Raw genomic sequence first — 15396 nt, 5'->3', positions numbered from 1 at the left:
AGGCCATGATGAGAGTCTGAAGTGGGTGAAGGGGATACCTCCTGAAGTAATAGCTCAGAGCAATAGAGAAGGAAGCCACCTGCTCAGAACACAGCATCTTACACCCATTCTTTTTTTTTTTTTGAAAATTTTATTTGACTAATTTAGAATATTTTTCCATTGTTACAAGATTCACGTGCTTTCCCTCCCTCTTCCAACCCCCCTCCCACAGCCGACACACAATTCCTCTGGGTTTTACATGTGTCATTGATCAAGACCCATTTCTTTACCATTAATATTCACTTTAGGGTAATCCTTTAGAGTCTACATCCCCAAACATATCCCCATCTACCCCTGTGATCCAGCAGTTGTTTTCCTTCTTAAGGGAAGAAAAGCAAATTCTTAAGGATGGAGACAATCTGGCCAACTATGTCTTCAACATAATCCAGTAATGGGATAATATCAAGGTGGAGACCTGCCCAAGGATATCCTACAGGCAGGAAAATGGAGGTATTTCTGAATAGCTTAAAGACCTAGGATGGGTGCTTACCTCAAGGATTAAACTATGAGAAATGAGTGACTCATAAAACCTCATGTTTTTAATCTTTGGTTGTGTGCATCCCCTAAATACCTCATCCTAACAAAGACGACCTAACACTTTTCATTTTGTGAAGTTTTTTGCATACCTGTAGGCTTGAGCTCTGAATACTGCTTCAGGTACAGGATGCTGATATAGTTATTCCAACTCCCAGCAAACCTTTCCTATAAAGTTTATAAGAAACCCATGTATGCACACTGAACTTGAAATACTGATAATGTCCTTTAAAAAGTTGTACCTTGTGGAAAATTAATATTAAATTGGAATTTTTTGTGTGTGAAATTTTTTCTTTAGCCCCTCTGAAAAACTTTTTGATTTCAAAACTCATATAGTTTCTCTCCCAGACTGGGAAACTGATGTAGAGTCTTTCCTTTTGTTTAGATCTTTGTTAGGAATAACAGGATTTAGGGGCAGGACAAAGCAGTCACTTGGCACAGTGAAATCAGCAGGTTCTAGGCAGCTATTTTTTTTTTCAGGTGAATTGAAAATTTTTATTTAATGAATTAATTTAGAATATTTTTCCATGGTTTCATGATTCATGTTCTTTCCCTCCCCACTTCCCACCCCCCCAGTAGCCAACAAGCAATTCCATTGGGTTTTACATATGTCATTGATCAAGACCTATTTCCATATTATTGATATTGCACTAGGGTGATTATTTAGGGTTTATAACCCCAATCATATCCCCATTAACCCATGTGATCAAGCAGTTCTTTTTCTTCTGTGTCTCTACTCCCACAGATTTTCCTCTGAATGTGGATAATGTTCTTTCTCATAAGTCCCTCAGAATTGTCCTGGATCATTACATTGCTGCTAGTAAAGAAGTCCATTACGTTCGATTGTACCACAGTGTATCAGTCTCTGTGTACAATGTTTTCCTGGTTCTGTTCCTTTCACTCTGCATCACTTCCTGGAGGTTGTTCCAGTTCACTTGGGGTTCTCCCAGTTCATTATTCCTTTGGGTACAACAGTATTCCATCATATGGTGACTCTTGGCTTCCTTCAGACTCGCCTCTTTCTGTGATGAAGTAAAGATGGAGGAATTGGGGTCTCTAAGTTGACCTTCCCAGTGGCTATTGATGTCCAGGGGACAGACTGAGCGATGATATCAAAAGAGGTAAATATTGGCTCATGCCACAGGAAGTTGTTCTCTTTTGTCCCTCTCTTCTGGCTTCATTGATCCCTCTCTTGTCCAGCTTCTTCCATTTGGTCCTCACTTTTTTGCTCCCATTCTTATTCTTTGGTGTCTGTTCATACTGTGGAGGGAGTCATAGGCTGGTTAGCTTTCTTTGAGTGACCTTCTAAGAAACTAATTTTAAAATTTAATATAGCTAGTCAGAGAATTTCATTCATTACAATATGAAATTCCTCATAAGTAATTTCCTCATTATTTATGATTCCAGATATACTTTATCTTCATTTATGATTGACCTTCATTTAGTTGTTGATTTAAATTTCTCTCCTACAAGCTTCTCTATCAAGTTCATTATTGCAATAAATAGATACAAGCAATGTGAGTAGGGTTGCTATAATATTGAATGAAAAGACAACTAGCTGGCACAGTGGATAGAATGTTGGGCCTGGAGTCAACTTCTTGGACCTGGAGCTCATCTTCTTGAATTCAAATCTGGCCTTAGTGATTTAGTGGTTGTTTGATTCTGGGCAAGTCTCTCAACCCTGTTTGCCCCAGTTTCCTCATCTGTAAAATGAGGAGAAGGAAATGGCAAACTCCTCCAGTATCTCTGCCAAGACACCTCCAAAATACAACCATAAAGAGTCAGACATGACTGAAAATGACTGAACAAAAAACATATTAAATGGATCTAATGACAAATGCTTCTGAAAAATGAACAATCTTTTTGCAAAGAAAATCATACTTTTTGAATTTGTTCTTAAATTTGAGGGTTTAATCTGTTAAATTTCTTAAAGTTGATTGTGCTACATAGGAATTTGTTTTTAAATGTTCTTTCTTTTATTATAAACTTCACAAATCTCTATTATCATTCATATTCCCAGGTAAAAAGAAGAAAAGGGATGAACAGGCATTTATTAAGGGTCTACCATGTTCCAGTTCCAGGCACTGCACTAATAAGCCCATTAAAAATATTATCTCATTGATTTTGAAGAATATAAAAAAGAATGTGTATCAAACCATGAATTTACAAAACTCATCTTTTAAAAATTATATGATAAATAACAATAATAATAACTAATATTATGGTATATACATATGTATTTACATTTTTTCATATAGTATATAGTAAGTTTTATAAAGTGTTGTACATATCTTAACTCATTTGATCTGTGCAGCAGCCCTGTCAGGTTAGTGCTATTATTATCCCCATTTTACAGATGAGGATAAGGCCTCTGAAACAGCTTATGTGACTTGGAATTGAGCAGGTTTTCTAATGGAGTCACACAGCCCAGACTCAAAAGTAAGTTGAGTTCTTTCAGCTTTCTAATACTTGAGAGATTAAATTTCCCCTTTCTATTACATAGACTCTAACCCAATGTTGTTATCACTAAAAGTAATTTTGAAGGAAAGAAGGGAGAGGGGAGAGGGAAGATATGGAGGTCCCTGATGTCTTTTCTCTAGCAACTGTTGAAGGCTTGATCAAAAAGTCTCTTCAGAAAAAAATGGTTTGACTTTCCCCAAAGGGAAAGGTAGTGTTTAAACCAGCAGGTGCCTTCAATTTGGCAAGAACTTTCTTCAATACTATTCAGACAAAAGGGTTTCGGAAGAGTCTCTCTTAGCTGTCTCTTTCTCTGAGTTCAAGACCAGAAGATCAGAAATCTTTCTGGCTCAAACTGCTTCTTTGCACTTGGAACTCTCTCCCATTCCCTACAGGTCCTCTGAACGTTCCAACTGTCTCTCCTGGGTCCATCTTCTTTAAATCTCAGATTTCCTCTGCTTTTGACCTTTTCTCTTGATTACACCAGGGTCAACAACTGACTGAGGCAGAATTCAAACTCAGGTCTCTCCAACTACAACTTTTATGTTGTATTCACTGTGCAGCTTAACTGGGGTCCAACATTGCCCTACTTCTCTGTGTTCCTTCTGAACTTAATTCTTCTTTCTTCTGTTTTGCATAGAAATTAAAGGAGGATTAATAAGAATGTTCTGTTACTACCATGGTTAGTGCTGAATTTAGAGTCAAGAGACCTGGGTTTGAATATTGACTACTACTAATTATTATTGTTATTACTTTGAATAAAGTCACTCACTTTATTTTATCTGAAAAATGACAGTGTTGGACGAAGTGACTCTTAAGTTTCCTTCCATAATTAATTATCTCTGTGATATCCATCTGTCTCTAAACTTCAAAAACACACAATAAAATATCCAGGGGGTATTTATGTGCAACATACCAGAACTTAGAACTGACTGATCAGTGCAAGAAGACATATATACTCTGTATATCAATACACACAAGAATACATTAAAAACCTGTAATTTTACCAGCAGGCGATTCAGGAGACCTTCCACCAACACAGATTGCATCAACTAAGTCTATGGAGTATATAAGTCCTGAGAAATCACTTTAGGTGCATCACACTTGCCCAGGGTCTCATAGCTAGTGTCAGAGGAAAAATTTGAACCTACCTTTCTGTTTCTGTATCCCTGTCTCTTTCCATTTCTCTATCTGTATTTCTGTTTTTCTGTTTTTCTGTCTCTCTGTCTCTGTTTTATTGTTTCTCTGTCTTCCCCCTTCTCTCTCTCTCTCTCTCTCTCTCTCTCTCTCTCTCTCTCTCTCTCTCTCTCTCTCTCTCTCTCTTTGCTTCTGTCATTGCTTTTCTTTTCCTCTCTGTTTCTGTCTCTTTCAGGTAAATTCCTCCCTCAGGTCCTGCCCTTTCCCCCTTTTCTCTCCTTTCCCCCCCCTTTTTCCTCTTTCCCTTACTTTTCTTCCCTTTCCCCACCTTTTCTCCCCTTTCCATGCTCCTATGATTATTCTCCCACAGATAGTGGGGAAAGGAATGAAAAAAGAAGTGAACCTTAAAAAATGACTTACATATTTAAGACAAATAAAAATGAGATAAGTCCCTAGAGACCAAACAAAGCAGGTCCAAGAGATTCCAGCTCCCTTATTTTGTTTACAAAACCAGGTTTTCATTTCTGATGCTAAGAATTCCTCCTGCTATATCCGTCTTAATGCCCAGTTGACAACATCTGTCTGGTACTCTATGCACAGTTATGGGGGAGATTCACAATGTACATGAAGGTTAGAGATAATTATTATCCTATTACATTTCAGTGAATTGCTAAAGGGACAATCCATTACCTCCTGTGCCCCGAGAGGAATGATCCCCAAGAACTATGGGGCACCATCCTCAAGAAAGCAAAGATCTAGACACAAATGTCAAGGGCAGGTACCATTTTGCTCACAGATCTATACCATAACATTTTATATGATTATAATGTTTCATGAGGTAGCAAAGCCTGCATTGTAAAATGCCCCATCAGAACTCCAGCTGGTGAACAGGGACCTGTGAAACCAAGCTGCTGGGGAGATATCTGTGATCATCACGGATCATTGTCAAGGTGTCATACAATCATTATTCACAGGGAGCTGCTTTTTGCTGACCCCGAGAACAGGAATTGAGGGTGATCTCACCTTTGGATAGATATGTCTACACAAACCTATTGTGTGATCTTGGTTAAACCACTTCATGTACTAAGACTTCAGCATCTTCAAGTGTAAGATGTTTGTTTTGGGCTGGATAATCTAATTCATTTCCAGTGATGCCATGTTTTTTGTTTTTTAATGTGTAATTTAATAGTCTCACCACAGTCTTATTCAAATGGTTGAGGGGACTTTCATTTACCATGAAGTTTCCAACACTTCTAAGATCCCTGGAAACAATATATTAGGAAGAAGTTTCCTGTAGGTTATGCAAGTTTGGTAGAAACAGAAGGGAAGCATGGCAAGATTCCTCCAAAAAGTACCTATTCATGGATCAGAGCCAAAGCAGAAGAACAGAAAGAGGAGATCAGGAAACTCTGTCCAAGAATTGTTATCCATGTACTTTCTGACAGTATAGGAATATGTATGTATACTACCCAACATACAGGCTGATTGTGAGGATCAAATAGAATAAACAATAGAAAGCATATTATTACCTTCTCTTCCTTCTTCCTCCTCCCTTCCTCTTTCTTCTTCCCCCCTCCTCCCTTCTCCTGGTTAGGGGACACACACATATATGTATATATCTGTATCCATATCTATAAACAGTCAACTATAAGATGCTGTGATAAGCACAAAATGAGAGATTCAGATAGTAATTGACTTATGAAAGGAACTGTGTCTGGGCAAGGGGAAAATTCTTAAACAAATGAAGAATATGGATGATCACAAAAAACAAAATAGGTAATTTTAATTACATAAAACTGAAAAGCTTTAGCATGTATAAAATCAATTTAAGGAAGATAAGAAGGAAAATGATGATGATTAAAAAGCCTTAGCATCAAATATATTTGATAAGGGTTTGATAGCTAAGATATAAGATAAGGGAACTTACACAAATCTATATGTAAGACAAAAAATTCCCCAGTGGACAAATGGTCAATCACAGAACATGAACAAACCAACTACTTTTCTCATAATCACTTGCTGAGGTAGATAGGACAATATCTTTAATTTCATTTTACAGATCAAACCAAGTTTTCATGATTCCAAGTCCAACATTCTTCCTTCTATGCCATGCTAAAGTCTGCTCTATGTTCTATTTTAATGGCTCCGCATCCCACCCTAGGATCTATATCAGAATATCTGTCTGTCTCCTGGTACCTGTCCCACTCTCCACAATTCCTCAGAGAAGATTGACCAAAGAAGCTCCATGATCACATCTGAAGTTTTTCTTTATTCTGGAATGTAATTTGTCTGAGTTTGGAGACTTGAACTCATTCAACCTCTTGAGGACAGAGATTACGTCATATTAATTATACTTTTCATAGCATTTTAAGCTGAAAGGGACCTGAGAGAACATCTAGTTAGGTTATCTAATTTAATTGAGGAGGAGATTGAAGCCCCTAGAGGGGAAAATACTTGCCTAAGGTCACAAGAACCAAAGTCTTCTGACTTTTTTACTATATCCCAAGATTTTTTTCCTTTTTATCCAGCACTTATTATAGTACACTATACATAGAAGGCACATAGCAAATGTTTATTGAATTGGATTAAAACATCTAGGATCTCTGAATATTTTTGTTATACTTTTCCTAATTTTAAGATAGTTCACCTTAGAAAAATAAATGAATTCAAAATAGGTGAATGGTTCTCCCTTTTCTCTATTGTATAGTAACATATGCCATTTGTCTCATTTTCTTCTTTTTATACTGTGAATATTAGAAAGTGTTTATTGATATGTGTGAAATTAGTTTCAGAAGAATGATGGAGGAATGAAGCCAGAATACAAGAATTTGAAGGCAAAGAAAGCAGAAGCATGAGAAGTAGACACTCTTTTCAAGAATTTTGGTTGGGAGGGAAAGAAAAAAAATATAGTAGTTGGATGAAATAAAAGGGTAAAGAAAAGGCTTAAGTTTGAGGATTATATACACATATATAGATATACATATGTATATACATATATACATACATATTTTTATCTCTCCTTTTTTCCTGAGTTTTGCCTCATTAATCAGAGTGATTCTAAACAAAGTCTAAACAAAGAATATTTCTTTTAATATTAGTTCTCTTATACCTTTATATTTTAAGCATTTTGTCTTAACTTCATGCTCAAATCTGTTCTTATGCTACTGAAACCTGAAATCCTGATGCCAAGGTCTAGATGCTCTGCCTTAGTTATCCCCCTCTCCTATAGTGTTTCTAAAATTGCTGTACTTTGCCATTGGTGCTCAACTAGGGCAGTAATGCTATATTCCCAAAGGCATCTGAGATTATTTTTTTAATCAAATTGACAAGGGAATATTAGAATAGTGCATTTTGATGGCTTTTTGATTCTAGCAGATGGCAGCTTATACATACTAAAGTATCAAACTCCTCAATTTTGATTCAATTGTGTTATCTTGAGGTATCATCCTAACTGGCATTCATTTCTGTGAGGATTCTAATGGTTGTGGGAATATGTGCCTGTGTGTGGAAGAAGAGATGTTTTGAATTCTGGAAGGAAGAGATTGGTTAGGGGGGTAGTTAATTATTTTTCATTTCTCTAAGCTATTGGTGGCAAACTTGTCTCAGATTTCTATTTTTTTTAAAGGAAACATGCATTTCAGGGACTCAGTTGCAATGGTCTAATTTTTTTTTCCCCCATCTTAAGTGAGCTAAAAGTTAAGTGTTCATCAACTTGGTCTAAGCAGCTTTTTTTTTTTTCTCTTCAAAATAATTCTGGACTTTCATAAATGTTTAGATATTTTGTCAGTCATCTCACCCTCCTTGATTTTATATCCTGCCAACCATGTCCAGATAAGTTATAATGAAGACAGCTGCAGCCATTCTAACCTGCATCTACTCTATCAGCAAAGCTTGGGTAATGTGGCCATTATAGAAGCTCTAATAGTTGATGTGCCATTGATAATGGGCAAGGACACATTTGTACTTGCCTGTCTACAGAAATGATCCAAAAATGGAAGTTGCAGGTTATTATTTTGTAAGCTTTTGGCTAGTTTGAAAATGTTTTTCCAGTGAAGGTCGCCTGTATAAAACTGAAATTATATTTGTTCAAGTAATGGAGTGTTATCCTTCATGCAAAACCTGGTATTGGAAAGAAAAGAAAGACTCCAGTTTCTCTTATGGTACTTCCCATTCTGATCAAACATATATTCTTTTTTGTAAGGTTAAATTTTATTTTACCTAATAGTGGCACTTCAGTTTTCTTATGTGATGAGATGAAGTCAGTCATCTTCATTTTCTTGATTCATTTAAAAAAAATCTATTTTATTTATTGGGAGAGGCATAACATAGAAAATTATCCTTTTTTAACAAGTCCCAAATTTGGTTCACCACTTGGATTATCTCAGAAAGGTATATTTTCATCCCTTCATGGTAAGTCTCAGGGAAGCTTTCTTTTCTATCCATCCTTCCTTTGCTAATAGTTGGTATCCAGTTTTTCTATTTTTATATGTTTACTGTTGCTGTTATCGCCTAACCAAAATTATTTTCCCTTAACTTCAATCACATTGAATTTTTTCTTATAGTAAAGTCAATCTGTCAGTGAACATTTATCAAGTACCTACTATGTGTCAGGAATTGTGCTAAGTGCTGGGGATAGAAAGAAAGGCAAAACACAATCACTGCTCTCATTTATAGTCTATTGGAGGTGACAACATACAAACAACTAAGGACTATATATAGTTAATTTTTACATTTTTCTTTTTAATTTTTTCTTTAAAAATTTTTTATTAATAGTATTTATTTCTCAGCCCCTTCCTCCCCTCCCTATATCATAGAAAGCATCATCTGGCAAACAATTATATATACATATAAATTAGATCTTTCATGTTTCCATTTCTCACTTCATTCTCTAGAGGTGAACATTTATGAGTTATTCTTCAAATATTGAATCTATAGCTGTATATAATATTCTCTTGGTTCTACTCATTTCACACTTCATTATCTCATAGTTCTTTTTAAGTTTTTTAAAAAATTGATCTGCTCATTGTTTTTTTATGGGCAGTAGTATTCAATCACAATCATACACCACAATTTGTTTAGCCATTTCCCAAATGATGGAAATTCTCTTGATTTCCATTCTTTGCTACCACAAAGAGAACTGCTATATATTATTGGAAAATATAGTTTCTTTTCCTTTTCTCAGATCTCCTTTGTAAAGAGACACTGCAATGGCATTGTGGAATCTAAGGATATAAACAGTTTTATAGCTCTCTGGGCATAATTCCAAAATGGTTAGATCAGTTCACAGTTCTACCAGCAGTATTTTAGTGTCTCCATTTCCCCATAGCTCCTCCAACATTTGTCATTTTACCAACATGATTGTTGTATGATGATATCTCAGAATTGTTTTGATTTGCATTTCCCTAATAAATAGTGATTTAGAGCATTTTTTCATATGCCTTTATATGGCTTCAATTTCTTTTTCAAAAAATATTCTAATCTTTTGCTTTTTTATCTGTTGGGGGGGTGATCATCATTTTTTCTTCAACTTAGTATGATAATTTTTTGGTTTTTATTGGGATGGTATTAAATAAGTAGGTTAATTTATGTAGGATTGTCATTTTAATTATATTGGCTCTGCCCTTCTATGAACAGTTAATATTTCTCCAATTATTTAGATCTAACTTTATTATATTAAAAGTGTTTTATAATTATGTTTGTATAGACCCTGGGTTTCTTTTGGCAGAAATGCTCCCAGGTATTTTATTCTATCTGTGGTTATTTTAAATATAGTATCTCTTTCTAGCTCTTCTTGCAAGATTTTGTTAGGATTATATAAAATACTGATTATTTATGTGAGTTTATTTTATATCCTGTTACCTTACTAAATTTTTTGATACTTCAACTAACTTTTTAGTTGAATCTCTGGGATTTTCCACATATACCATCGTATTGTCTAAAAAAAAAAAAAGATAAGTTAATTACCTCTTTGTCCAATTTGGTTATTTCAGATCCTTTTTCTTCCCTTGTTGCTATTGCTAGCATTTTTAATACTATGTTAAATAATATTGGTGATGATGGGCATATATACAGTTTAAATTAGAAATAATCAATGGAGGGAAGAAAACATTTAAATAAAGCTAAATGACAGCCCCTGCAACTATGTATACTGCATTCTACAGTGCTAGTGCCAACCTCTCTACCAAGAAAAGGAAAGTTCATGTCTTTATTAGGAAATAGTGTGACTACTGTCAGGGCTCAAATTAAGACTTCATTTAAAATATCCCCCAACAATATTTGCAAGAGAAAAAAAAAGAATCAGTCTTGTGAATCAATCCTAATTGGACTTTGGCTGTGCACTTTATAGGGTCTAGGAGTGTGATCTCAATTTCTATGATGCAGAAAACTCTCTCAATAGGAGTCGTTTGCATTTCTATTTAAGCAGCCTGGAGACAAATATAATGAAATGAATAGCCTTTTAATTTAATTGGCTTCCAGTGAGAATCCAAGAATAGATAGCACAATCCATCTCCCTGTTACTGTAGAAACCGTTGAGGTCAGAAGCTCAGCACACAGACCCCTCATCAGTCACTGATGCTCTTGTGCAGTGATTTAAAAAAAAAAAGTCTCACTGCCTCTCCAGGCCACTTCAGGAAGCCAATGGGATCTGTTTGTATATTCCAAAGACTGGTGTTGTATCATTTATTTGTGGTTAGATATGATGGAATCACTTTTTTATTCTTCAAAAACAAAGTAGGCAAAATGGGGAAACAGAAGTCAGCTGTATGTGTACTTTTCAGCCATTACTGAGAACCTGGTTTAGTCAAAGAATTTAGGAAAAGGAACAATAAGTGGAACAGAGGTGTCAAGAAGTGAGAGCATATTCTAAAAATCCTTTGTCTAATGTATGCTTCTTTTTCTGAGAATATACCCTTATAATTCATTTAGAGCAAAGTGATGTTATCTGTGCAATGGAGTTGGAAGAGAACAGAGGCAAAGTTGAGGGAGGGAGGGAAAGAGGAATGGATAGAAGGAGAGACTGTTTTGATTGATATTCCAACCTTTTAAACTTTTTCTTGTAGAAATAGATATTTGTTGTTACTGTCCAATTCTCAGAATTCACTGAGCAAAATAATGAAATTGCCAAAATCTCATTCAGTCATACAAACACAAAAATAAAATAAAGTTGGAATTGTAAAATGTCATTTTTTGGCACCTTAGAGATCACTATTTCCAACCATTTCATTTAGCAGATGAGAAAAATGAGGCTCTGAAGAATATGGCATGTTACCCCCATCACAGAATGGTATAGTTAGGACAGATTTGTTGTCTGACCCCATGACAGTCAATGTAGGATCATTGATTTAGACCTAGGATGGATTTTAAAAGTCATCTTGTCTAATTCTTTCATTTTATAGATGAGAAAACTCAAGTCCACAGAAGCTTAAGTTACATACCCCAGGTCACACGACACGTGTGACAATACTGAGATTCCTAATCAGGTCTGAACCAATTTCAACATTCTTTCTACTATTACATGTGGTCAATAAGGTTAGGGAAAAAGGAAAAGATGTAGACAGCCCAGTGTCTGGCACACAGTAGTTACTGAAAAGCTTGTTGATTGATTGGCTCCTCTTTTTTGAAGATATGTTGACACTTTTGGAATTCTTTTATTTAATGATTCTTGTCTACATGCCAACAGAGCTGATAAATTTCTGAAACCATTAACTTGGATTCAGCTAACCAGCAATTTCCTTTTCCCTCTTCCCTGTCCATAGATCCAGGCTCACTCACTAGGTTAAGTATTCAGCTATTCTCTAGCATTCTTCTTGAGAGAGCTTCCACTGCTGGGCAAAAGCAAAATCTCTTTAAAGAAAGAAAAAAGCATCATCTCTAAAGTGCCAAGGACAAAATACAAAAGTTGAAACTGCATAGCTTTGCCAAGCCAGAAATCAGCAGTCTTTGGAAGTGAGGTAAGTGGGAAGGAATCACATTTCATAGCTTCCCATTCTTCTTTGGCTCAGACCCTTTTGTTATATCAGCTAAATGAAAGGTAGCATGAATCAACCTCTCAAAAAAAAAAATAAAAAAACAAAAAAAAGCTCCCTCTTTCCCAGTCTATATTTATGGTGACTGGACCCAATACTCAAAATGGCAAGAGAAATTTGGGGATTTTTTTTCAGGGGAGTTACTTCTATTATTTACTGTCAAAGCAGGTAGGAGGCAGATTTATAGAGAAGGCTTGGTTATCTTAGGCCCTCTGCCAAGTTTCTCTTTTCCTTTCCTGGACCCTTAGACTGGGTCATCCAAGTGCTACCATTCCATCGGTCCCCACTAAGATGTCAAAAACTACTAGTTGAAAAATGTAAGACCTCCCATGTATTTGAATTTTAATGTGACTCATGATAGGAAAAAAAAACCCTCTAGGATTCAAATAAATTGACCTCTACTGATGAGTTTTCAGGCACTATGTGGAAGGATAAGGGAGCTTTTTTGAGTGCTTGGGAAGGGAAGTTAGGAAAAGGGGTGGAAAAAACTGACCTTCACATCATATATAGGACCAGTGGAATGCAAAAAAATGCTGATTTGAAGTCAGAGTACCTAGACTGAAATTCAACTTCTATGACATGGGGCAAATCATTTAACTACTCTAGACCTTGATTTTCTCATTTGTCAAATGAATGTGTAAGACTGAATGATCTCTAATATTTCTTCCATCTCTAAATCTATGATCCAGGGTAGGTGGCCTCCTCTTTACAATTCTTGTACCATCTTTTGCTTCCAAAATAAAGGGAGAGGTTGGAATGGCCACATTTTATTTCTGTTTAAGTGTGAAGCTGTGGCATTAGTTGAAATATGACCTAAATTTGCATTTGATATGCATGTTATAGGTTGAAAATCTCTGGGTTTAAAGACCTCAGATAAGCTTTTTGTATTTGCAAGCAGGCACCTTTATCTCTGTCACCTTTGGAATCATTTCTAACTTCCTTTCTGGACTATTAATAATTAATAGGGCTGGAGTTTATATGCTGGCATTAATATATTTTGATTTTATCATTTATTTTCATAAATTATGAATATTATTAAGAAATAATTCCTTAAATGAGTCTGAGAAAGAAAAGAAGGTGGTAGGGGGTCAGAAGAGAAGGGAGAGCAAGAGAATCTGTGCAAGTATCCACTGTCAGGTTGAATAAATAGCTTTTAACTTGAAGTGATTGGAAATTGCTCATACCTCCTACTCTTCCTCCACATCTTTAATAGGTAGGACAGAACTGCATGTGGAATACCAAAATTCATTGGAACCTTGCTAAATACATTCTGCCATAGGAAAAAAAAATACCATACAAATAGGAGTGTTCTGTTTACATCATGAAAGGGAGGTTTACTCACGGAATTCTAAATGAAGAAGGAAGGATAAGAGAGTCAGGAGTCAGGAGACTTGGGTTTTGGTACTGTTTTTTTCTCAGGCAAGTCATTTATCTCTGCCCTTCAGGTTTCTCATTGATACAGTGGAGATAATGGTTCTGAGCAGCTAGTCAGCACAGAGCATAGAGTGTCAGGTCTGAGTTCAAATGTGGCCTCAGACACTTACTAGCTATGTAACTTTGGGTAAATCACTTAATCCCATTTTGAGCCATGAGCTGGAGAAGGAAATGGAAAACTACTCCATTGTCTTTGTGAAGAAAAGCCCAAATGGGGTTATGAACAATCAAACACAACTAAAATGACTAAACAGTAACTACTGGATTACCATTAAGTTCAGAAAAAATATCATATTCAGTACACATATACTCACTACAATAATAACTACAATAAGATAAATGAAAATAGCAAACATCACAAAACAATAGAAGAATATCTCAGAAGTATAAATCTTGGCTCAAAAGAAAAGGAGATCATCTTCCTACACACCTTTGAATAAGTTTTAGGAATGGCCAATAGCAGTGAAACATAGTACATAACAAGATTTTCTATCTATTGATCAATTTTGTTTAATTTTTGCTCATTCTCTTAAAAATTGTTGTTGGAAGGGTGACTTTCTGGGAAGAAGGGAAGGGAAGGATAAAGAGGGAGATATAGGAGAAGTAAAAACAAGATATCAATACATTTAAAAAAAATATCATTTATGTCTGTCACTGCTTTTTACAATATAAGCAGCGAGTCACTAAATCTCAGAATTAATTATCTTGTATTCGCTCTTTCCATTTTGATCCTAATTCTAGAATCATTGGTTCATTACTTTCAGCTTTGGGCCTCCCAATTAGACATTTTTAGCCTTATGAGATGCAATCTATCAGTGGAATAGTCCATTTATTGTCAGCTATGCTTACTGTATGACCAGCCCAGCGTCTTTTCCCAGGATAGACTGCCATCTATATATCTTTCTCCCCTTTCCTTCTGTGCCATTCTTTACTTGTCAGACGATTCCAGAGAGGTTTGGCACATCAATCTTTCCATTGCTTATGGGGAGTACCATGGAGTTAAACATTTCTTCCCAGATATTTATGGATACCACTTCTTATCATGCCAACCCTGTAGATGGGGATACAACTATTTCAGGAGCTTGGAATCTCCTGGTTAGTTTTCTATCCCTGCTGTTGTCTTGCCAAAGTTGATTCATGAGACTTACATACACAGTCATATATGGAAAAAATGCTTTAATAAAGAGATCAAAATACAAAGTAGGTGCAGGGAGATAACTATGAGGATGATGATGATGAAGAAGAAGAAATCTTGTGAGGACAATCTAGTAATAAGCCTTCCACACAGAATGCAAGTATTCTCCTTTCATGACAAGATAGTATCAGCTGTAGAGTGCTTTGGTGGTTGAGCTTAGTGACTGTGGAAGAATAAATAGCTTATATGTGTATGGCATTGTGCGTTAATCAAAACACTTTTACTTACATCATCTTACTTAATCCTCATCCCAAACTATGGACAATCAGTTGGATTAAAGAAGATCAGTTATGCAATGTGCCATATAAATGTTGACTGTTTGTTGTTGAGTGTTGATTGTTGTTATGAACTCAGTCATTCCTGAAATCGAAGCATGCCTTTGCTCACCATTGGGTAAGCCACTGGGTAGGAGGGCCTAATAGTTTTTCCCTTTGTTTTTTGAGTTTTGTTTTGTTTTTTGGCTTTTTGGGTCTTTTTTTTTTTCCACAGAACTGGTGCCTGTGGAACAACTGTATCCCACAGATCTGAGAACTATTGCTTTTAAAAAGTCTTTCAAAGAGGCTTTTTTAGTTA

The sequence above is a fragment of the Monodelphis domestica genome, chromosome 1 (assembly GCF_027887165.1).
Source record: "Monodelphis domestica isolate mMonDom1 chromosome 1, mMonDom1.pri, whole genome shotgun sequence".
NCBI classification, from domain to species: Eukaryota; Metazoa; Chordata; class Mammalia; order Didelphimorphia; family Didelphidae; genus Monodelphis; species Monodelphis domestica.
Note: the sequence above shows the minus strand (reverse complement) of the source record.